Source organism: Harpia harpyja, chromosome 4 (assembly GCF_026419915.1).
Source record: "Harpia harpyja isolate bHarHar1 chromosome 4, bHarHar1 primary haplotype, whole genome shotgun sequence".
Lineage (NCBI taxonomy): Eukaryota > Metazoa > Chordata > Aves > Accipitriformes > Accipitridae > Harpia > Harpia harpyja.
Genome location: NC_068943.1, coordinates 46,751,476 through 46,775,672, shown reverse-complemented (window position 1 = coordinate 46,775,672; position 24,197 = coordinate 46,751,476). Strand labels below are relative to the sequence as shown.

Below are 24,197 nucleotides of genomic sequence, written 5' to 3'. Positions count from 1 at the left end.
GAACACCCATCGACAGCAAGTGCGTAGCACGACATCCCCTTCCGAGAAACACTGGCTCCCAGAGGAGAGATGAAGAGAATCACGCACAGGATTCATTGATTTCTCCTCTCCCAGAACAGGCTGGACATACAATATGGAAAAAAGGGAAAGAGTCGCTGTCAGGTCCTTTCTAAAAGACCGACGGACTAATTGCCAAACTCTAAATATATCCCTGCTCCGCATGTCAGCCCAGGGCTTCTGCTCCCCTGTCCTCCACGTCAGCAGAGCAGCAAAAGCACAAGTGAGCCTCTAATCCGCAGAGACGGGCATGAAGCCAGCATGGACTTTTCCATCCCTAACCTCTGAGAAGATGGACACCTGTGTCTCTCCTCTCTGCTGGGCTGTATTTAGCAGCCATAATTATACCCTTTCAATCTATGTATAAATAACTGGAATTCCGGGTAAAATGTTGGGTTGCTTGATTTACATCTCCAGCAAGTCGATAAGGTTGCAACAAGGATAAATCACAGCAGAAGTGCATACTCAGAAGATCCAAGAGGAAGAGAGAGAAACTTCTGCCCCCCCCTGCTCTCCCATTACTCATGCTTGTTTATAAAGCGGCTGGGATAGTTTTGGCATTAAATAAACATTGCGTGATTGCCCGAGTATTTCATCATTGTCCTAAGTGCCCACAGAGAGTTGCGGGAAAGAAGTGCTTGTTTTTCCTGCCTACTACTGTTTTCAGGCCACCAAGGACAGAGCTGTAAAGGAGGCTGACAAATTGAGGCTGCTGCTGAGGGTCCCAGTCCCCTCCCTTGCCTCCACCAGCTCCCCAGCCTCTGTGCCTCGATTTGCTGGCTTGGGCTGGAGTTTTCGAAGGTGCCCGGGCAGGACCTGGCAAGGGCTGGGGAACGAGCTTCGATTCCCCTGAAAACCCCTTGCCACTGATGCGCAGAAGCATTGTTAGTCTGAAGCCAGACCGTACGTTGGTGCATACAGCAAGCGGCCAGCATCAGGGGAACATCAGCTGGTGAAACAGCAGCACTTTGCGGCAAGCACCAGATCGTCACTCGTCCCGCTCCCTCCCAAGCATAACGCTGTCCATTGCGTGGCCGGAATCACTGGGCTGGGGATGGAGAGGCCAGCATCCTCCACTTGCAGCTGGAGAGCCGCTCCAGGGATGCTGGAGACCAGCATCTCGGCAGCGGGCTGCAGAGCCGCCCCAGGGAGCCGGGCAGTGGGGATTAGGGGGCTGAGGGTACTTGCCAGCATCCTCTGTCCTCCCCTAAGGAGAGCGCTGCTGGGCTGCATCACGGGGAGGTCTTGAACTGGCACACGGTTTGGAAGGGGCTGGCCCATCCAGGCAGCGGCAGGGAAGAGCCACGGCATTAACTGCGGTGTCTGCATCTTTAGACAGCAGGCTGCGTGGTGGGGAGCGCAACGGTAGACGGACGAGTCTGTCCTGGACGTTTTTCAAGTGGAGATTAACCACTGAGTAGGTTCGTTTTATTTAAGATGCCATATGTCTCTTCTCTCTAAGTATCTCTTCCGTCAGATACCGCTGTGATTCCCAGTCTGCCTTCCAACCCTGCCTTTGAGATGTTATTGCAAACACTTCATAAAACCGTGTTAGATTGGAGACGGAAGACACTTTGAAGCCTCCTTCTGTCCGCTCCCCCCATGTACGTCATGCCCAAACGTATAGGCAGCTGCGTTGTCCACACTCACTCAGAGCCTCGGAGCTGCAGCGTGCCCGGGAGGTGGATGCCATTTCTGGGCTTGGGGCAGAGTGCTGGTTTGACTCCAGTGACTCATTTGATTACGCTGCAAATTCTGTTCTCCGCCTGCGAAATGGGGATAGCAATGCTATCCTTTTCCCCTGCTGTGAGCTTCAATATATCAAGGATTGTGAGGCACTTAATACTATGTAAATGGGAGACATATCAGCTGTGCCTCAGATAAATGAATTTCACTTAGATTGATGGGTGTGAAGCACTTCCAAAATTAGGCCTATTCTTCTTAAATCAAACAGTTTCCCCAAGCCAGTTCAGCTCCATTGATGTAGAGGAAGTCATCAAGTTGCGATTCATCATCGGGTTCAATCAAAGACCTTCGATACGCTGACCCACCGCATGCTTCCTCCTCTTCGCAGAGAGAGTCGGAGGTTGGCCAGATGCACAAGGAGCAGGAGCCTTCACCTCTGCATACGGAGCATCCAAGGCTTGGTCTGCAAACCCAGGGCACGCTCTTGATGGGACTAAAACCACGTCAGGTGTCTTATGCGGAGGCTGGAGGATTGCCTGGATATTCAGGGTCATCTTCACAGTGTTTATGTATCAGCAGATTTGAACTACAGAACACTGTTTTCCCCAAGTATTTGCCTGATCGTCCTTGCCCTCATCGCCAAACTGGAATCAAATAAACCAAATTTTAGTGTCTCTGAAATCCCTGCCTTGCTCCTGTGGTTCTCCACACCTCTCCTGCAACCTCCATTGCAGGACTGGGACTATTTCTAGGGATTAGGGCTGGAAAAGCAGTACAGAGCAACCCGAGTTCTTGCTCTGATGCTTACACTGAACTGTATTTATGCCATTAAATGCTCTATAACATACAGGTAATATCGTAAACCTCGTTTCATTCAGTTAGCAAACAGTAAATCCCCCTCACACATAAGAGCACCACCATCAAACGGCAGCTAGCTGAGTAATGCTGTAGTAAACCCTACCAAGCTGTTTGCTACAGCTCCGTATTTGCCTGTGTGACGGGGCTGCCACCCGACCTGACCTCAGGGGCTGCCAGAGGGGAGAGGGGGCCGTAGGCAGCCCGCTCCTCTCTGGGGCTGGAATTTCTCCTCTTCTCTCTGCCAAGCCCAAGTATCTCCTGACTACAAGCATCCGTCTGGTGTTTATGTGTGGAGGAGCTCAGCTCTCTCCAACTTTTTAACTGCAGATAATCAACAAAGCTGGGCAAATAATTTAGCGCGTATAATTTATTCTATGAATTTTGATTCTTTGCCCACAAGCAGCTTGTGCTTCTCACAAAGGTATTGGTCCTATGAAATTATGCAGGGGAGCTGCTGCCTTGGCCTAGAGCTCGTTCAGCCGGCTGGCAGTGAGCGTTCGACACCCTGAGCATTGCAATGCTGGCTGCTTCCTCACTTTCGATTAGGTGCCTTGCTCACGTGGTATTTCTTCTGCTGATAGCCTGGGAGAAATCTAACCTTAGAGGGCATCTCCTATGGGCAGAGCATTGTTAATAGAAACCTTACCCACGTGCTTAGGACAGCCGTTCCCAATCCCCGATGCGGAATCAGGCATCGTGAAGGGTAGGTGCAACAACCGGTTAGCTGATTAATCATCAAAATGCTGTCATGTCATCCATATGTTTGTATCAAACTGCCCTATACTGTCATTAAATGAGCCTAAATATACCTAGGAGCAGTAGCAAGCACAGCTCTGCTCTTTTTCCCCATCGGCAGAGGAGGGAGAGGATGCTGCAGCCTCACACGCAACCGCAGTGCCAGTTCCAAGCTTGCCTGGAATTCAGATGTTGAAGCTGTGAACTACATTGCCTCTGCTTTGGGCCATTTTTGCTGCGTGACTCATGTCCTTTCAGCCATCCTCTGTACCATGCTCCTCTCCAGTGCGCTCGTGCTCCTGTGATAAGGTGCTTATGCCTCTGCTGTTGAACGCGGGGCTCCCTGGTGCACGGCAACGATGGGTAAACATCTATCGTGGTCAGAGATGGCAGCGCAGCCCTGGTGCGGTTCCCAACCTTAGCTCTGACTACAACATCTAGCAGCGTTCAGCAGCGCCTTTCTGGGTGACAGGCATCAGAACAGCTGATGCAACTTTTCATTAACAGTTCTTCCAAGGTGGGAGGTGACATGTTTGTAAAAAGAATGCTGCATCAATGTGTGATTGTAAATCATCCTACTGGCTCTGCACTAATATCTTGATTTTTGCCATTGCCAGCGGCAGGGCGTTCAAATGGCTGTCACTCCATGGATGCCCTCCATCCCCTTTCTTTATCTTCTAAACGTTGTGATCTTGTCATCTGTAGGAAGAGCTATGGCCCTTCAAATTAAATGTGCCTGCCAAGAAAAACGTTGGTTTTTTTTCCTCCACCTACCTTCAGATATCTGATTAATTCAATGCAAGGAGCAAGGAATTAAGCTTGTTTTGGTTTGGTTTTTTTTTTTAAGCTGAATACAGAAACATTGATGTAGAAAAATACCGTGCCTGTTAGAGCTGACTTGTGACTAAGACAACCTTAAAATCTGTTTTAGCCTGACTTGGCATGCTAGCTTTTAGGAGCTAAATGGAGAAATGAACTAATCCCAGGTCTTAATGAATAATGTTCAAATCCAACTTTCATTTTCAAACGCATCCATACATTCAAGAATGAGTCACAAGGTGTTTGTTGTGCAGTGGAAGAATAGACAAGCTGGGAAGGGTATTTTTATGTGTTTGTGAATCATTGTATATGATATTTTCCTCTGCTGTGCTGCTCTGTCCTAGCAGTTTTCTGCAGTGAAATCCATTCAGCTGTACTGGAAATGTAGGCACTTTATAGAAAATCTTTAATAGCGCTAGCAGAAATGGATGGCTCTTATTTCCTCTCCGCAAAGTGGTGATTTGCAAAATCGCTGCTAACAAATATTTACCCCCCTCCCCCAAGTCATTAAATAAAGACCGATAGAGATGCCTCCCAGCGCAGGTGGGCAAGGCAGAGCTGCCTGCAGCAGCCATCCCGCACGGGCGCCGCGGCAGGCTTGGGAAGGCAAGCACCGCGGGTCTCTATGGCCAGATGCATACGTGAACGCGGACACAGAAGGCGTGGGGTGATGTGAGGGTGCACAACCCTACGGTCTCTGATCTGTACGGATCAATGTGGAAACACGCTCACTAAAGCACATAAACACGGGCGCAGGAACACATGGCTGCGCAGGTGCCAGCGTCTGTACAGACACATATGGGAGAGACAGGGAACCGCACAGATCCCTTCCAACTCTTCCCATCCTGGCTGTCGTGCCTGTTTGTTTTCTGGTATGCTCGTCTTGCTGGAATTTTTAACATTTAATTAGTTGAGCCAGCTGCTTCTGCTTTGCAAAGGGCCGTTCAGTTTTGTCTCGTTTCAAACGCAGGTTTCTTTTGTTAGCAGGATGAGTCCAGGCTCCGGCCGAGCCACAGAGCCCAGTCCCCAAGATCCCACCACTGTTCGTCCATTGCATTGTGCTCCTGACGCCGGGTTCAGGGACACGCTGGGAGCTGCGGGCTTTGCACGGGTGGTGCCAGCCAAGCTGCCCCAGGCTCCAGCCTGGGCTGGGATAACAGCAAAGCACAGAGCTGCCATACATCTCCTCTTCATCCCTCTCGACTATTTTGGAGCTGAGAGCGACCTTATGCCCTGCAGATTATCATCCCTTGGAAAAGGGATGAAAACCAGAGAACTCACCGAGTAGGAGAAAGAGAATTCTATTCAGTCGTGGCGGGGCACAGATCCCGCTTCCCTGGCAAGACAATTCTCACCGGCTGAAGTGCATTTGCAGCCTGTCTGGATGAAAGATGCTGAATTTTTACCAACGGTGCTCAAAATCCCCCCTAGGGAAGGGCCACGGGAGAGCTCTCCGGTGACAAGGGGCAGCTGCATCCCCGTAGGAACCCGCTGTCCCACACACAGGGACAGCCAGAGCCTGTCCCGGGAGAGGAACCTGTGGGTTGGCAGTGCTGGTTACGCTGGGATCCTCACCCGAGACCAGACCACCGGCAGCAGGCTGCACGCTGACTATCATTTTTCCACTTTGTTGGCCTGTGCAAAACCCTCTGAGAAAACCAGAGTGGGACCAAGAGGTCCCTTTTGTAGAGCTGCAAGGGATGGTTGGCACTGGTTATACTTTTGTTAGCGGAGAGGCCCAAATGGCAGAGCCCGGAGAGGAGGTGTCATGCCAGCACGGGGACAGGTTGACCAGCCCAGCATGAGCAAAAGGGTGCTGGGAGAGCCCTTCCCATCAGCTCTGCATGCACACACGCACAGACCCAGGCACATCTGAAAGCAACTGCTGCTCCGGGCTGAATCCAGGTGGGCAGAGACAGTCCCCAGCAGGCCAGTGAGGAGCCGGAGTCACGTTGAGTCCTGCCCCAGGGTCCCAACTCTCAGCACAGAGGGCAGGAGAAGGCTGAACACTCGCAGGCAACAGATGGAAGAGATCCCCTCATCCAGTGCAGGCTGCGGTGCCCGAGGTTTGCTCTAACTCATCTTAGCCCTGGAAGGAAGTCATGGCCTGTCCTTAAGTCTTTTGCTGAATTACATGCCAGGCACGCAGCTTTAACTGTTTCCTAGGTACTGAAAACAGCCAGAAGCTACATTTATTTTTAATGGGTGTAAAATAAGCGGCATGAAATTTGGGATGGCTGCCCAGGTGGTAGGTTGTTCGAAGGGTGATGTCGTGCCCTTTCATGGGGCTCTTGCCCCACGTGCAGCATCCTTCCTCACCGGGGAGGCTCTGCCCCTACCTCCTCAACAGCATCTCAGCATCAAGTCTGCTTTTTGCTCCACCTTTCCTTGATTTTTGATAAGGTCTGCCTTTCCTTTTGGTCTTTCAAGCCTGGACTTGGCCTTGCTTGCTTTGTCCTACTCCACATGCCCATGCTTTCTTGCTAGTCCTCTGTAGCACATGGAATTATTTTGTTTTAATCATTTTACCCATTTCCCTTCAGTATGTTCCTTTTTCTCCCTGGTCCCTCTCCCCGCTCCTTCCTTTACGTTTTCTGCCTGCAGATTCGGGAGGCTCCTTACCGAAGGCCTGAGGATGAGCAGCTCCAGGCATCGCCGCGGTCCCTTCCTCTGACAGCCCTGCCCCACGCTGGCACTACGAATTCATCCTGGGCAGAGATTAGGAGAGAGATGCTAGCCCCATTACAGTGGCTGCAAAGGAGCCCATTGATTTCAGGGGAGCTGGGATTTCAGCCTGATTATCGCTACTGCTCATGAAAATACTTCTAAGGCATTTGCCTTTGGAAAAGGGCAGATTGCCTCAAATGTCAGGTGTCAGCAAAGCCTTTCTGCATCCCTAGGCAGACTCCCCTCTCCAGCTTCAAATGACACAAAAGGGCCCTGTGCGATTCTATTCATACCAGATGCGATCTCCTACCTTTAAAGCCGAGAGAAGTTTGCCTGAAAATAGACACGTGAGCTTTTCCCCTATAGTTCTAATCTTTCCTTTTTCTCCTGGGAAATAAATTTTTAATTGTTTTTATTCTTCCATATCACCTTTGAAACACATTTGCTTTTTCATTGAAAGTCCAAGATAGAAGAACACTTAAAAGTTTTCAATTTCCAGGCCCCAGCAAACCTATCGCTTCTGACATAAACAAACAAAGCCCAAACATGTTTAATGAAACAGTTTTGGTTTTCAAAATGAACATTTTCTTTTTGATCAGAAAGTCATTTGTAGCTCCAATCCCGAAGATGTTTTCCCAAACCCCATTTAATCCAGCTCTAAAAATCTCTTCGCAGAGAGAGATGCAACGTACGCTGGTTTGCCAGCCTGGATTTGCTTCCCCCTCATTAGAGCTGCCAGACGTGAGACCTGGGCTTGCGGGGGGAACGAAGATGCTGCCCGGTGGCTCGAGAGAGCCAAGGGAGTGCAGTGCCTATCGCAGGTTAGTCCTCCAATAAAAGAACAAAAGTGGAGCCCAGCAAACGGTATCTAGCAAACAATAATGTGCATTTTCCCTCTGCTTCCCTTCCTGGGTTGTTGGGGACCAAAACTTTATCGTGTTCTCCCATGCCTGTCCTAGTCATTGTATGGCCGACCCCACACAGGGATTTCGGTCCTGGCTGCACCTCCCATGACTGGCACATCTAGCACCAGGCTTCGGTCGACAGCCCTTGTCTTTATGAGCTCAAAATTCATTTCTAGCAGGCACTGACTTCAAAACTGCTGTCCATGCAGTTGTTCCTGCCAGCAAACTCATTAGCAGAGATATTTGTTGAGAGCGTACAGGAGAAACAAACCCAGCCACCCAAGCACTACTGACTGCAGCTCCCGGTGTAAAGAAACAGCTTCGCATGCACACACACGCTCCTGCCTGCCCACCACACCAGGCGATGGCCACCTTTCGAGTCTGAGACACCAAAGCAAAGCAAAGCAAAGCAAAGCAAAGCAAAGCAAAGCAAAGCAAAGCAAGGGAGCCCACAGTGCCCTGCGACATGGTACCCGGCTTCAGGAGAGGCTTAGAGCGGGTTGCTCGCAGAGAAGCGGAGCAAAACCCAGGTGGTGTTTCTGTACTAGCAAAGCTGTGACCTTTTTGAAGGAGACAGATGTCTCTGCCAGGTAGCTCAGCAGCCCTGGCAGGAGCTGACCCCCTGCAAGGAGGCGCATCCACCCCTCTTGCTTCCCCAGCCCCGCATCCCTTCACATTATCCCCACATGAGCACCTGAGGGACACCCGCAACTCGCTGGTCCCCACAGCTACATTTCCCACTGCTGGAGAGCCCAGCCAAAGGGCAGGGAGTGTTTCCTTATCACCCAGCCCACTCCTCCGCTCGCCCCTCGTTCCTCAGCCTCGGACACAGCCCCAGTGATGGGTGGTACCCGGGGAGAGCAGCTGTGTGCTGTCCCCCAGTTCTCACCTGTAACGACAGGCAGTTGCTGCTGTGGCAGAGCGATGATCCTTATCCATCCCAGCTCCTCAAGGGCACCATGGGAAATGCAGCGTGGTCTCAGTCCGAGGTGGTGCCTGAGGCTGGTCGCTTCGTCGCAGCAGGGCTACACCCGGTAATAACTCCTCCAGCATGGTTACACTTCGAAGCATCTCACTAAAAGCAGGAAAAAAGAGCATTAAAGGCATGCAGAAACAAAGCTGAGAGGGTTCAGCAGGTCTGACTTATGAGAAGAGATGAAGGAACTTAACATATAGGCCTGTAAAAGAGGAAAGGGGCAGAGGGGAGATGCGGAGAACGTGAGAAAGCTAGATGAATAATAGTAATAATAAAAATAGTGTTATTTATAAATTGCTCATTCAAGGGCTCGGAGGGACCCAAGCAGACAATTAAAGCACCATAATAATAAACAATAATAATTAAAACCTCATAAAATATGTCATAGGAAAAGGAAGCAAAATATTCTAAAGCTCATGAAATCCTGCAGACAACATAAAATAAAGGCAAGAGGGAAAACTTATTCGAGGTTGACCGAAAATATATCACAGGCACTAATGGGTTTCTGCTGAGGAAAAAGAGACAGAGAGGAGAGGAGAAAAGCTTAGACTAGAGAGAGAGGAAGACACCCTTGTGGTGAGTAAGGCCCACCAGCAGCAACAGAGGCATCCGTGGAGGCACCGCAGCAGCAGCTCATGCCGAGATGTTAGACATGCGCTCGGCAGCCTGCGAAAGCATGATTGCATGGCCAGGGACTGCTCAGGGCCAGCAGCCGTAGCAGGGCGGCAGGGAGAGAGGAGCCCCAGGGCTCCCTCTGGACCTGACGTGCCCCTGGAAAGCACCGCTCCCGCCCTGTGAAATCATTTGCTTTCAGGTAGTCTCTAATCTGCTAGCTTTCCACCAGACATTGGATGGGGTTCCAGGAAACAGCGGGCATCAGGTACAACCCCAGCGGGATGCCTTTCAGCGACGTTGCATTGGTAGGCTATGTCATGTTGTCCCCAACTTCCACGCAGCTCGGGCTGAGGGGAGGATAATGCCTCCTGATTAGGAAGCGAAAGACAAGTGCGAGCTCTCGCTCTCTTGCTGCACGCTTGTGTACGTGAGCTCAGATCCTTCTTGTATGTTCTGTGGAGACAGGAGTCGGAGATCAGGGGAGTCTAAAACGCAGCATGACTGCAGCACACACAACCAGGAGCGTGCCAGAATGCCTCTGACAAGTTACACCAATTATATACCAGTTATTTGTCACATCTGTTAACTCATCAGTTTACATTTCAGGCAGGAGGCTATGTCTAAAGATATGACGGCAGCGGGAAAGCGGGCCAGATTGATGGTGTGGAAGGGTGCTGTCTGTGAGTCCTTGCCCAGCACCAGCTCTCCCCCGCCCTGGGATCACACTCCATAAATATGCATGCAGTGTGGCAACGGGGTCTCTCTGCGTTTTGACATGGATTATATGTTGGAATAACTCCGAGGGATTTCTGCACAGTATAATAATGAGCGTGCCTGGTAATAGCCAGCTCTAGGAAAGAAGACAAAGCCAGAGTTACCGCACCTGCGGTTTAATAGTTGGAGAATTGTGATCTTAGAAAACCAGTTTGCCCTAACGACATTATCCGTACAGCGAAAGCCTCTTGTCTCCTTTAAGCCGGCGGTGGGGGATGTTTGCAGCCTGCGGACTCTCAGAAAGGATACATTTTCTGACAGCGCGAAGGTCACCCAGACCGAGAGCGCTGCTGCGTGCTTCTGCAGCGTTGAAACCTCCCTGCCCTCCATTAGGCTTCGCGATATTGGCCGAGCATCGGGGATGGGGAGGCTGGCCGAGAAAACGCTTTTCAGAGGAGATTGAGTCTGAGCACAGAGACAACATCCCCCCCCTCCCCTCGCCTTCACCCATCACGGGACGCCGCAGGAGGAGCGGCGGGTGCATCCCCCCACCAGGCTGTTCGAGCAGGGAAGCCTGGGCTGGAAGAGTCCTGGGAGGGCTCTGCGCATATCCTTTCCCTCCAGTCACAGCCATCACCCTCCAGCTCTCCCAGGGTGGCTTCAAAGCACAGATGCCACGCACTGAATGTAATTACGTAGACATGGTTTGAGCAGCACGCTGGTCCATCCAGGCTGACACCTCGCCCCCGGCAGCAGCCGGTGTCCCCTGCTTCAGAGGGAGGTGAAACCGTGACCGGTCGCAGAGGCACCTGGGCAGCCGCGTGGGGGAAACCCTGACCTCTGCAGCCATTAGCTTGCCACCCTCAGCGCAAGAGCTGATTAGCCCTCTGTCTCCTAGGCATGCTTACAAATGTTATTATTGATCATAAAATTAGGCGGCTCCTCTTTAAATCCAGCAACATTTAGCTTCATGACCTCAGACGGGTGCCAATCCTGCACCTGCCAAAGTGCCGGGAGAGGACAGATGTACCTGTCCGCACTCTCCATCCCCGAGCGGTCCCATGCTTTCCTGCGCTGGCGCAACAGGGAACGTCTACCTCTCCTTTTATTCATCCCCTTCTCAAGTGTTGGGGGCAGGTGTCCTCTGCCTCCCTCCTTGCCCAAGCAGAGGTATGCCAGCTTTTCCCTGTGCAAACTGTGCATCCGCAGGGAGAGCTGGATGGAGAGCAGACCAGGCTCCAGGGAGAGTGGGACGAAGAGGCAGGCACAGGCATGGACATTTCCAGATGAACCTGTCTCTCCCAAGGTACACAAACAGGTTGCTGTTGAGGGTTTTTCATTTCCTCTGCCACGGAGCAGCCGTGTGCCTTTTATACAGAGGGCCTTTAAAGACTTTGGGAAGCAATTCCAACGTTTTCTACAGGCGCGGGGAGATAATTGAATGCTTTCAAAGAGCCCTCTATGGCAGGGAAAGTTCAATTTTTGCAGCGCAGCGCATCTTGCATTCACTGAGTTTTGTGCTTCAGCATCCCCTCCACTTTTTATTTCCTCGAAGCTGAATTACTCTCAGCATTTTCCTGTGGCTTCTCTCTGATGAAGCACTTGGGGTTGAGAAGCAAAAGTGGCCTAAAAGTCAACCAAAGCCCCTGCCATAAGACAGACAAACAAATAAATAACTGCAAGCAGGGACCGCTCTGCCTCCTGTGACAGGGAGGAGCGGGCACCTGCTCCATGCACAGCACCCACAGGCAGAAAGTCTCTGCTGAGCTATTTTTAGTCCTAACGTTGCAGAACAAGAAGCGGCTCCAGGTAATTTTCTTCTGCCCCCTGCTCTCTTTTCTCAAATGCATTTGTTCGGAGCCAGAACAGAAGCAGTGTTTCAGGAGGAGGGGGCTCTCCCTTTCCTCAGTGCTCGCCTGCAGCCCAGTTAGCTGTGCTTAGTAGGGGCAGGGCCAGTTTGCACGGGCACAGCTGCGTGCCCCTGGCTGTTGGCACCATCCCAGCCAGCACCATCCACGAGCTGTACCTGGTGCTATATGGAATCACAGCCTCAGAGGCGATAAATTGAGATATGTTTCTCTTTTCAGAATACAGCAAAGGAGGGCGGTGTTTCTCATGCAGTAAGGTAAATATGCCCTTGTTAATGCTAATCCCTTTGGACAAAGCAGCAGGTGGAAGCGTTTGGGTGAAGGTTGCCAGCGGACTGGAATTTAAAAGCAGCCAACACCGAAGCACATTTCCCTCGCCGAGATCCCCCTTGCTTGCTAGGGGCAGGGGGGACGCAGGAGCTTTGCAGGGGACTTCTGCAGCTTTTGCATTCACTTCTGGCAATGGTCCCGCACCAGCTAATTGCATCCAGCTTATCTCTGGTCCAAAGAAAAGACTGATTTAAGACTCGTTTCTAGTAGAAGTGGCATTGCTTATGCACAGCCACATACATACTTCCCAGGCTTTGTACTGGCCTCTGAAATGGCAGAGACACTTCGGCTTGAAACGAGCCTACACAAAAAATAAATTGTATTGTATTTAAATATTCCTTAAGTCATTTTAATGTATTTAAGTCTTAATTCATCTTCTCAAAGTTCCTTTTCACTACACTAATGTGACATATTTGACAGAAAGATGAATTATGTTATTAAAGACTCTCTCTGGCAAATTTCAGTAATAAAATCTCCCTTTCTCCCCCTTGTCTCCTTTTCCAGACACACAGACCTTTTGCTTCTTTCATCTTCACTGATTATTCCTGGGTTTCTGGAAGGGGGTCCAGGACACCTCCTGGATCCTTCCCGTGCAGATAATTTAACCTGGTGTGCCCATGTTGGGATGCCATGGGAGAGGACCTGGCTGAGCAATGCCGTGTGTCCTTGACAAGGGGAACCTCCGCACATGCGTGGGGTCCCAGCAGCGGAGCAGGACGTAGGTAACCGCATACCCTCTTCATCCTCGCCAGCAGCAGCCTCGGCCAGCTGGTAGGAAGGTGTCAGGGGCCGTCCAGGCTAAGCCTTGCCTTCCTCCACACCAGCCCCATGCAGACACCCTCTGAATTTATGCCCTGCTTCCCCATTCCGTCTTGATTTATCCTTTCCAGCATGCCAGCGAAGTCACATACATTAATCATCCTGACTTTTAAACCATCTCCCCTAAATCATTTTTCACGCTGGGAGCCATTTGCTGTGAGCGCTGGCCAGCCCCTCTCTCTGCTGGATGCAGCATCCCATCCAGGACGAGCGGGCTTTGTGCCCCATCCTCTCCGGTCCATCCCCGCCATCGCAACTGCTCCACCACGGACCCAGAGGTCCAGCCAGAATCGGGCTCCACGGCGCATCCAAGGACCGCGAGCTGTGCTGGGATGTGCAGCTTGGGAGCGGCATGCGCTGCTCCGTGGCCGACAGAGATGTAGCTTATAAATAGAAAAAGCCGGGTCAAAATCGCTAAGAGAAACCCCAGGCTTGGCATGCGCTTAATATGAAATATTGAAGATGTGGTTCAGAACAGAGCTGTCGGTGCTTTGGGAGTTGGAGCAAGAGTGGAGAGGATGGCTCAGCTCTGCTTCTCTATTTGTTCGGCTGTGCAGAGGGAGATAATACGGGGAGAGGCTGCCGGGGTCACGGGGAAGAAGGCGAATCCCTCTGCTAACATGCTCTCGAGGGCTGGAAGGGGAATCCTTCAACTCAGGGAAGCAAAAGGCACTGCGGGCCTTGAATAACTGTCAGGGGGAAGCAAGACGCGCAGGCAGCCTCCGCACCGGGGGGGTCTCACCTGCTTCCCTCCAGCCCAGCCCCAGCACGTCGCCCGGTGCCTCGTGTTCCGGGCACGTGAAGGATTCTATTTGTCAGGCTTTTGCCTTTGCAAGTTTTGCTCTTTGCCCTGAACGGGAGGAATTTTACTAACTTTATCTTCCGAATCCCAGCACACAGAGGAAAGGAGAAGAAAAACATGTCACGACCTCATCTGTCTGACCTCAAGCAGCAGAGGCAGGCTGCAGACTCAAACGCACCCAGAATTTTTGCCCAGAACGTGGAGCAGCAGCCAAGGCACCAGCAGAGTGCTGGACCTAGGTTTCCAGCTGAGCCAGAGGCTGGGAACAGCAGCACGTCCTCGGGGTCCTGTCCTGATCCCACAGCTTGGGGTGTCGGCGGGGACTTGCAGATGAGGCAAGGGAACTGCACAAGCACCTCGGTAAAAGCGAGGCATTGGGAGTGTCAGACTGTGGAGGGCATAGCCGCAAGCTGCCCCCCCGAGGGTCTCGGCGTCATGAAAATCCCTGTCAGAGGGCAGGCTCTGCCTGCGCTGCCGACACACCGGGGTCATGCCGGGCGAGATGAACGCGGAAGGTCGGCCTCCGCTGCAGAAGCATCTTGCTTGCAACAAAGAAGAGATCTGCTCTCTGGCTGTTTAGACTCTCTGAAGCTTCAGTGATCTACCTAGATTAGGCCCCAACAAGCTGAATTTCTGCTCCAGGTAGTGCAGCTGCTCCTCACTGAATAAAACATGCCATTCACGCTGCTGCACCCCGAAGACAAGCTCCAAGAATTCTTTTATTTCTTTTTCTATTCAGGCACGCGCTTATTTTTTTGGCAAACGCCTGCAAAGAGGGGCACCACTTGTTGCTCCTCCCAGGTTATTTCGTGCAGGGAATGATGTTGCTGTTTTCATAAGCCTCCCATTGCTTGCCCAGGAGATACGGGGTGCTGGATGCTGGCACCTGCACCGTGAATAACGCCGTAAGCCCCGAGCCACCAGTGGTTCCTCCTTCCTCTGCTCACCTGAGGCAGCCGGGGGGGATTTCCAAGGGATGCAAATCCAACAGCGCCCGTGGACAGGATTGCTGCTGTTCCCAGGTTGTCCCACTCAGAATGATTTCCAAGGCTTGGGGTGAGCCAACAGCAAAGCCGAGGCCAGACTCAAGGCTTGTTTTCTGCCTGCTGGGTGTAGCTCCCTGTATGCTTGAGCTGAGGTGCGGCAAACTACTCAGTGGGGACATTTGTATGGCTTCAGACCGTTTAAACCGCTCTTCATTTCCATGGCTGTTGTTACCGTTTAAAAATTATCTACCAGATAGCTAGAGGAATTTTCTGCCTGTTATATTTGGTCCAAGCTGTGTGCTCGGAGTCTCCTGACTTGCCATTTTCATTTACTTACAGGGAATATGGCCAGAATGGATTGTTTCTGCTTTGTGCTGAAGTATTTAAGCAATAGAAAAATGACAATCAAGTAATGACGGTGGCAGTGCAGTTGTAATTAAATGACCAGACAAGGCAACCCCTAGATGGGATAGGTATTTCAGCCTGGCAGAGCACTACCACCCGCAGCAGCCTGTGCCCATGCCTGCCTGCGCGTGCAAGGGGGAGCAGCTCCATATGCCGCTGCGTTCGCAGCTGTGTTTGCGCACGCAGACGCCCCTGGGCAAACATTATCCCCGTCCTCCGAACTTGCCAAGGAGCTCTGAAACCTCTCTGCAGCACTACAGCAAGCGAGAGCCTTTTTATAAACATGCAGAGATCTAAGTTTGGCATCTGCTCCCATAATGATATAGCAGATCATTACAACTTGTGACATCCCACTATAAACAGAACGCTGTAAAACCCTGCAATTTAGAAAGCTGGATCAGGTACTCATGTGTTTTGCATAATCCAAAAGATAGTGGGTTTCGGGCTGAGTTTTCCTTTTCTTTTTCCTTTTTTTGCTTGCTTTCCTTGTCTTCCCTTTCGGTTGACATGGTTACAGAATCCTGAGGATGGGGTAATAGGACACGACACATGCGTTGGGATAGACTCGGAAATCCACTGATGCCTCCTGGAAAAGTATGAAAAGCATGCTGTTTAGAGACAACTCAGCTGCTTTGTCTTCTTGCATGTCTCTCCCTCTCTTTCTTATTTCCAAAGAGGTATTTGCATGAAGATGCAGCTTTCTGTCCCGAAGCTTTCTGCCCTGTGCTGCCCTTTCCCTGTCCAAACCCTTAATTCTCCGCTTGGGCTCTCAAAGTCACTTCTGCTGCAACCCACTGCTGTGGCAGAGGAGATCTGGGCAGGGAAACAATTGGTGGTGGGAGCAAGCGCTTACAAAAAATAGCTAGATGGAGGCAAAATTGTTCCTAAATTGAATGTTTTTCACAGTTCTTCCAAGCAGTGTCTGCAGTACTTTAAGATTATTCTCTCCCGGGGGGCCTCATAAAAGCTGTAAATACTCCGAGTAGCTTTCAAGGCTAGCCTTATGACAGTTCAGTTCTCAAGAAAATATATGCTAATGTGCATCGCCGTCATTATCCGGGAGACCTCGCCACAGACACTTTTGTGTCTACGAAGAAAAGATTCCTGATTGCTGCTGTTTTGCTTAAAGTTAAATACGTCCAGGCTCTGAAACTGACTGGAAGCGTTTTGAAGCAGAATTGCCCACTAGCGCCTCCCATCCACCATATCCCAGCTCCAGCATTTGTTTTGAGACTACGGATCAAGTTTTCCAAGAGCTCTAACTCCTGCTGGGGGTTGATGGGAACGGGACGCCGTGCCGCACTGCATCCCTCTGGCAGTGGAGAGCCTGTGTGCCACACACTGCCATGACTTGTGCCCCACGTGCGCTGGGCAACAGCATGAACGCTTCCAGCCTGCTGAATTTCAGAGTTGGTAGTTACAATCTATTTTCATAGGCTTTCTCCTTCATATCTGTGGAGCTTGGGTGATATACCTCTGAGTCTTCCAGAAAGCACAAGCGACAAACGAGTGATTGAAAGCGGGTTTCTGCAGAAAGAGGAGCGGGTTCTGCAGCTGGTGCACACGCGGCCTCCTCGCTCCATCTCCCGGAGAGTTTTGTACGTTGTCATCAGCACTGACATGCAACAAAATGGAAACAAGGCTATTTAAAGGTTCCCGTACAGTAGGGTGCTTCAAAAAACCACGCTCAAGTGTAAATGTCAATGGGACTAGGACTGTAATGCAGGCACATACTAAGCTATTTTACTTAATTGAGGCTGAAGGCACTGAAAGGGAAAAAAGAAATAAATCAGGGAGATGCACAAATGGAAGCGGCAAAGCCCCAGCACATTTACCGTGCCTGCTCTGGCCCAAGGTTGTTTGAGGTGGCCTGGCGCAGGGTGATGTCAGAGGAGGCATCCACGGGTCATCTTTAAATCCGTGCCCATGGGTAAAGGAGTGAGCAATGCCGGATCCTAAGGGAGGGTCAGGCTGGTGCATGGGCCACTCCGGAGACAATGCAGCCGTGGCTGCAGGGACATCCTCGGGAGGAAAGGCGCTGTCGCCAGAACAGGAGCCCAAGCCCGAGCCCAATGCTTGAACCATCTTCCCTTCTGAGATGGGTTTGCAGCTCCCCTTGGTGGAGGGAAGCGGGGGGACAAGGGAGAGTCAGTCCAAGAGTCAGAGAAGGACTTTTAAGGTCCTGTGGAAAGCCAAGTCTTTGCTGTCCTGAAAGGCTCCCCAGAAGCGATTTTACCAACCCAGTTTACAGGGTTTGGGGGTGCTTGTAGCAGTCTTGAGTGTGGGCCATTTACGGCTGTCTCGGTACAATGGTTTCTGCAGTAATCAAATTCTTTCGTCCCGGGGGAGAACAAAGGTGCTGAGTTTGCACAGAAACCCAGTTCCTCCAGGAACCACTCTTGGGGGTTCACCTCTTCAGAATGTCCTGCTCCGGGGGGACCAGGTCTCTCACGAGGTCTGAATTAGCCCTTAAATTCCTCTTTGCCGTTCTTCTGAAGTGTCCTTTGCTTTCAAACTGTGTTTATCATGCATGATTGATATTTGACATTATGCTGTACCGGGAACACGCACAACATCACTCCGCTGGGATGCAACGCTCTTCCCGCAAACACATCCATCAGAGCTACGAGTGCCACCCCGGCAAGAGGGCAATGGAGGAGCCATCCCAGGGGAGAAATAAAGACTGGAGTCCCAGCAGGGATCTTGCTGTGCATCTGTGGGCTTGGGGAGCACAGGGAGAAGCAGGGAGTTAAAGGTTCCCGCTGTTACGGTGGAGCCCCCGCGGAAAGCCTTTCCCAGCACACCAGACCCGTGGCATCGCTGCCATCAGACAGGCTGAAGGATGCTGTCTGCGCTCCACCGCCCCTGGGCTGCGAGTGCCCTTGAAAGATGGCTGAGAAATCCTTGACAAGAGCGAGGGGAAAGGAGGGCTCCGGCATGCTTGGCTTTCATTGCCAAGGGGAAGGAGGGAGAGCAGCATACGCCGAGACCCAGAAACACTGCAGTCTTCAGCGGGCAGAGATATTGGGGGAAGCATTGATCCTGATTTCCCTTTGCTGTCATTCGAGAGGCGATTGCCGGAGGAGTGTATTATCTTTCTGACCCGTGCCTGTGTGCATGCGCAGTGGGAAGAGACAAAATGTGATTCATTAAGCAATTCTTCTAATAGTCCCCAGGTACAAGTAGTAAAATGACCTCAGCTAAATAAGTCGAGGGCCTGATGCTCATTGCCAAATGAGACTTCTCAGGCTGCGGCAGAGAAAAAGGCTCTTGCGAAGGCGTAGCTTCCCAGTGCTGGGGGAATAACGCCCCGTGCCATGGAGAGGATGCCTGTGCCCCAGGGGAAGGGGCTGGCCACCACATCCTGCCAGGGCTGAATTCAGCTCCAGAGAGGACTAGGGAGCTGGCTGGAATTAACAGGTCCGCATTGATTTTTGTTTAACTTCCCATTTATTACAATGCTGTGGATAGAGATTAACTTTCATTGCTTGGTATTTATTATTGTTTCACCTGCTTTCAAATAGAAAGCGAAGGCGCTTTGATAAATGAACCGAGAACTCTGCCTAGCTCCGCCGTACCTCCGAGGAAGGCATGCTCCTGCACATCCAGGATGTGGTTTGGATCCCCGAGGCTCTCCTCGAACCCAACCAAGCAGCAGGCGGTAGTCAGACCAAGCCAGCACCTCCTCCCTGGCAGTTCACGCTCCCAAAGCGAATCATTAATATGCATTCCTCTGACGTACCATAAGTCACTTGTGGTGAAGTGCTGCATCTAATTGATTTGAGATGCATCAGCCAAGCCTCACGACCAGCTCTGCTGGGCCCATATGTAATAAGTGCAACACGCTGGAAAGAGGGGAATTACTCTTCACACTGGGATTATATCTCTGCCAACAGCATCAATATTCTATTAAAGATATGTGATAATATAACACTAATTACCAATTGAGGGGCCATTAAAGGGAGCCTACAAACAGCAGTTCGATCTCACCTTTCAGATTAAAAACACCACAATGATTTCCTGTTCCTTGTACTTTATTTCTGTGTTTTCTGCCCATGCATAATGCAGTGATGCAAATTGCCAGCGAGTACCTACAAGATTGCTGCCTTCACCTGCCATCCAAGGGTAATGGCTTCCTAACCCTGGACGGAGCCAGGAAGGAGATAAGTCATGTCTACAAGCCAAGAACAGGATAGCGAAGAAGTCCTCTCCCCTTTCCATTTGGCCGTGTGCCTAAGGACTACGTCACCAATGGCCGTGACTTAGCAAGAGAGAAAAACACAAGTCAGGTGGGATGAACCAGGAGCAGACCAGCCCTGCAAAGCCTTCTGGTGACTCTGCATTCAGCCTGTAGAAGAAACACAGTTTTTCTTTCCACGCTCCTACTCTGTTCCCAACAGTCCTGCTGGCACCAGCAGCAATTTCAGAGAGCACAATTTAAAAGCTGATTGTAGTCACACTCGGGCTGAAAGCCGCACTGGAGGGCAGATGTCTGGCATGGCATCCAAGGCTGCCGAGCGCTGGTGTTTAAATGGCCTCTCTGTGCAGCACCTTAAAAAGGCGTTACAAATGCCATTAACCACGTGGGGGTCCAGAGACCCCCGGCCCACTGCCATGCTCCTCCCGCTGCAGCTCCGAGGCAGCGTTTTGCATTTGCTAGACCAGCGATTCCTTGTCCCCAGTGATTTACTGCTCCCTCTGCCAAAGGAACTGCAAGGCTCGAGTATTTTTGGAGCAAGAACAAGCCAGTTCAGGTCTTCCAAGGCTTCCGGGCTTAAAGCTGGTTGTGTGATTTTAAAGATGGGGTTTTGCCTTTATTTTTTCCTAAGGCTATGGAGGGCAGACAGCCTACAACAGTGGTCACAAGGTTAATGAAATTGGAACAAAGAGTATAAACTCCAAAAACCCCTCATCCCACAGGGGCAAACCTGATCCTGCCACCAAGCCTCAGTGCCCAAAGCTGCAGAACCTTTTGCAGGATGAGGGCTTGAGAGTCAAAACCAGACTCCTGGGGCATCCCCACCAGCACCAGTGCATAGCAGCGGACGTGGCCCCCTCTTGAAATTTAGTTACTGGCGAGAACAACGGGCACATTGTAGCTGAAGAGGGAATACCTTTCCTGTGGAGAAACAGAGGAATTAGAACCTGCCTCCTACTCCCAGCTGATGTAAATGGCACCATTGAGCTTGGAGCAATCCTTTGAGGGCAGCATCGAGGAGCATGCGTTGAATAAATACCTAATAAAGGACCAAGTGGATCACCGCAGGAGGCGACAGGAGGTGACACGGGAGCAGCAGCAAGGAGTCGCATTGCCCCTGCTGCTGTCGCCTCTCCAGGGCGGCCTCAGCAGAGGGAACTCCCCGAACATTTGTTTTCCTGCATGCAGCAGCGCCTGCCAGCCATGCATTATTTTAATGAGACACAATAATATTCTATCAGTTCTACAAGCTATAGATTGAAGCCGCAAAGAGAAATCGTCTGAACCTCCATATGATCAATCTTGTCAAAACATGTTCATTTAATCCCTTACAAACGAAAGGAAGATGTGTTTAAAATGTCATCCTTGGGGTCTGGGAGCCAGGTTTCTATAAATCAGTCAACCCAGGTAAACCATATTATTTAGGAGCTATTTGACAGCAGACGTGCCAAAAACACTTTCAAACCATGCACACAAGGTTTACATCATCTCAGATGTAAAAATTATATGCTTTTTTTTGTTTGTTTCACCTTTCTGTGACTAAGCACTCACCATGCAGAGGTATAGAGGGGAGAAGATGGATAGGCGGAGGTTACACAGGGACGCACACGACTCATGGTGAAGCAAATGCACAGATAAACCCAGGGACTAATAAGCTCACAGATCTGACAAGAAGGGACAACCACGTAAGAAATATCAGGCGATACCTTATTCTGCCGAGGGAACACAGCCCTCGCCCGATGGAGGCACTCGTGTGGCTGGGCCCCGGCACCCAGGTGCATCCCAAGAGCACCCCGATGTGCGGCGCTCCCCAGCCCCCAGTGAGCGACTGGCACTGCTGGGAGAGATGGCACGGCGGCAGCTGCAAACGCACTGCAGTAATACCGTCCCCAGGAGCAATGCCTGGGGAAAACGCAGACGCCCTTGCTTACAGTGAGTTCACTGCTCTCCGCCAACAAATGCATAAAAAAATAAGCAATCTGGGACCATTTTCTGTGACACCTACAGAAAGGTCTGACCTTGCAGCCCAGCTGTGGAGCTGGGGCAAGTCAGGAGCATCAATTTTCTTTGTACCACTGGGTGAAGCCCTTCACCTCCTGAATCTCGTTTAGCTTATGGGCTTACTAACCTTCACCCTTGCCAGAGGCAAGTTGGAAGGCATCCCCTGCCATCCAAGCCAGCTGCCCAAAGGAATTTACAGCACATCCAGCAACAAGTACCCCCAAATACACCCCTCAAGACCTTCTCCTGGGGGACCAAGGTGGCAGGCTGGCCTTTTTTGGGTGAACACCCACGCACCCATTTAACAGAAAAGATGTTTGACAGATATGACAATGGACAGGGATCAGCTGGGTTCTTTATTGGTTCTGAAGGTGCTTATATTTAAAACAATTTGTTAGGCTCCCCGTGATTTACTGCCGCACTGGAAAATGGGGCCGAGTATTGATTCTTTGCCTTTTCTATTGCAAATGGGTGTAATGTTTTATAGTATGTCAGAATAATAGCAGCGGGCACTTTATCAACGTCAAATGTTAAAAATGATCAGCTATTGTGATGTAGGAGATTAAATATGAAAGCTTGATGGGTATATAAAAGCAAAACGGCAATAATAAAGGGATTTTTACGTTCAACTCGTTGCTCTCCTGAATCTACCTGGGGAGCTATTAGAACCAATTGTGCTGATCAGTGACATATCACCATGGGTTAAAGGACAGGAAAGCGCTGGGTTTAACTCCCCAGGGGGTCTTTATGTGTTGCTTGGCTGATACGGGGGCTGCAAGTTGAGCCCTGCCCTTCCCTGCCAGGACTCTTTGCGGAGTTTTGCATCCCTCCGAGTTGCCCATAGCTGCTAAACCCAAGGCTTGGAGATGGGACATCCACCTGGCATTGCAGAGCCAAGCAGCCTCTTGGAGCCCTTCTCTCCCCAGAGGGGATGAGCCACCAGGACCAGTGTTCCTCCAAGGAGGAAGCCACAACCCGACAGCCCAGGATTTGGTGCAGAGCAAGCTTAAAGCCTCCTGGACTGTGAAGTCAGAGGGGTTTAGGGCTGCCTGCGCTGTGCAAATGGACCCCTCTCCACAATTAGCCCAAACCAGACCAGAAAAACCTGTGTTTCTCATTGTTCCTATGCTTCTGTAACCCAGGCAAGCAAATTAATTGCAGAGTCACTTAATGTATTGATTGGAAAGGCTGAGATGCAGTAACTAATGCAAAGCATTCTGCTAGGACATGGCCCTGGGACCTGCTGAGAGCCACAGCATTGGGTTTCAGCTCTCACTAAAAATGGTTTGCAAGATGCAAAGTACATCTATGTGGGTTTTTTAAACTCAGAAAGGGAAGACCTTTCCACGAGGATATCTTCAAGACTAACCGGCCTTGAAATTTTTAAAATCTGAAGCATAAGCCTCTGTCAAACACCTCCGTTCTCCACCAAGCAAAGCCCAGTGAGTTGAGCTGGTTTAAGCTGGCTGCTAAAATAGCTGCGGGAGAGCCAGAAGAAACTGTTTCAAGAGTAGAGAAGAGCTTCCCACAGCACAAGTGCAAGGTGGAAACCTTGAGACAAGCCTGGACCCAGCAAGCACTGAAGAACCTCACCTCCGTGCTCAATGCTGTACTCACCTCCTGCGCTCGCTCGCTGCCCTGCAGTCTCCGTCACCTTGTCCCGAGAAAGCAGAGCAGGTCTTCTAGCAGCTACCTTGCTGCAGCCCTGTTATCAAACGCTGCTAAAAATAAGCCTTCCTGTCTGTTCCTGTGCTCTCCCCAGCACACAAACCTCCCCCGCAGCAGTCAGGACCCTCCTGCCCCCAGCACCAGCCCTTTTATAGCCATGGCAGGCCCTAATTCCTGACAGCCCTTCTGCAAATCCCTGCTCACAGCAAACAGCTGTGGTCCTTCACCAGCCAAGGCTGCCCTTAACTCCTTCCCCACCACCCCTGCTCCCACAGTCCCACCCGGAGCTGGTGAGCAAAATGAAAGAGCAGTTACATTAGAGAAGGGGGAAATCTGGCTGCTGAGTGTCGCAATTGTCCCAACAGAGGAAAAGGAAAAATTCTACCCAGTGGAAAAGCACCATGCCAGAGTTGTTTGCTCCGGAGCCAGGCGATGGGCACGGGCAGCCGTTTGAAGCTAACACAAGATGCGAGCGTGAAATGGCTGCTGTGGTGCACACCATGGACCATCGCCACTCACGGCAGCTGTCAGCGGCAGCGTGAGGGTGCGGGGGGACGGTGAGGCTTTAAATGCCAATTTCTGGCAGAGTGACAGGCTTCTGGGCTGGAAGCGAAGCGAGGCTCCTGCCTCCTTGGCCCAGGAGGAGCACCAGAAAGACGCATCGCTGGCACCACTGTGTTTGCCGCAGACAAGAGATGCTCCCTGAGCGCATCCTTCCTGGCACCCCGCAGGGAACCAGCTGCTGCGGCTGCTTTTGATCCGTCCCCCGAGAGCGAGCACGCTCCCGCTCCCCGTGCTCCCCACGCCGGAAAAAACAGCCAGCAAGAAGAGGAAAAGCTTTCCGAACTCGATCAGTAGAGATGACTTCCACTAGTAATCATTAATAGTCTCACCACTACTTTATTACAAAGGAAGAGTAAAAAAAAAAATAAATAAATAAAGTCCAATAACTCTTGAAGCCTGGACTCCAATTAATTTTTTTGAGTTGTCATAAGCAAGAGGAAAAAAAACCCGCACAGGCAGGACAAATGTTCTCCTAATTACCTAAACACTTTATTAACCAACGCTAATTAAAGCATTTCTTGGAG

General features: G+C 51.0%; 1 long non-coding RNA gene across 1 annotated transcript in view; it reads right to left on the bottom strand.

The window, feature by feature from the left end:
- The window catches only part of LOC128141664 (uncharacterized), a 29,971-nt gene extending 6,746 nt beyond the window's left edge, over nt 1–23,225 (bottom strand). Inside the window, exons 1-2 of the long non-coding RNA XR_008235132.1 lie at nt 23,035–23,225; nt 8,617–8,802 (exon numbers count right to left, since the gene is read on the bottom strand). This is a non-coding gene — a long non-coding RNA (uncharacterized LOC128141664). The remainder of the gene's footprint in view (nt 1–8,616; nt 8,803–23,034) is intronic.
- Nucleotides 23,226–24,197: the final 972 nt, after the last annotated feature.